Source organism: Nanorana parkeri, unplaced genomic scaffold, assembly GCF_000935625.1.
Source record: "Nanorana parkeri isolate BGI_ZX_2015 unplaced genomic scaffold, ASM93562v1 scaffold2514, whole genome shotgun sequence".
Classification (NCBI taxonomy): domain Eukaryota; kingdom Metazoa; phylum Chordata; class Amphibia; order Anura; family Dicroglossidae; genus Nanorana; species Nanorana parkeri.
In genome coordinates, this window is record NW_017308782.1 from 58,012 (window position 1) to 58,330 (window position 319).

The window sequence follows — 319 nt, forward strand, 5'->3', positions numbered from 1 at the left end:
TAAGATTCCACTTTATGTATTTTTCCTTTTAGTGGCATGGCTACCCAGACAGAACTGCATGCCTTTATATTACTAATGCATGTAGTCTCATTTTATCAAAACGTTTAATTACAGGTAGACTGGGAAAACCAATAGCCATGTTCACCACAGCAGCCTCAATATTTTTTTTGTATTACACTGTTTTTTTATCGTTAATCTAAAAGTAGAGAGTGACTGGTGAGAGAGAAGAGCTTACAGCTTTTGGATCATTTGCTCATAGTTCCTAAAGGAAACCTGTACTTTGGAAGTATGGTGGCTCCCATTTCTGACCTCACATTCT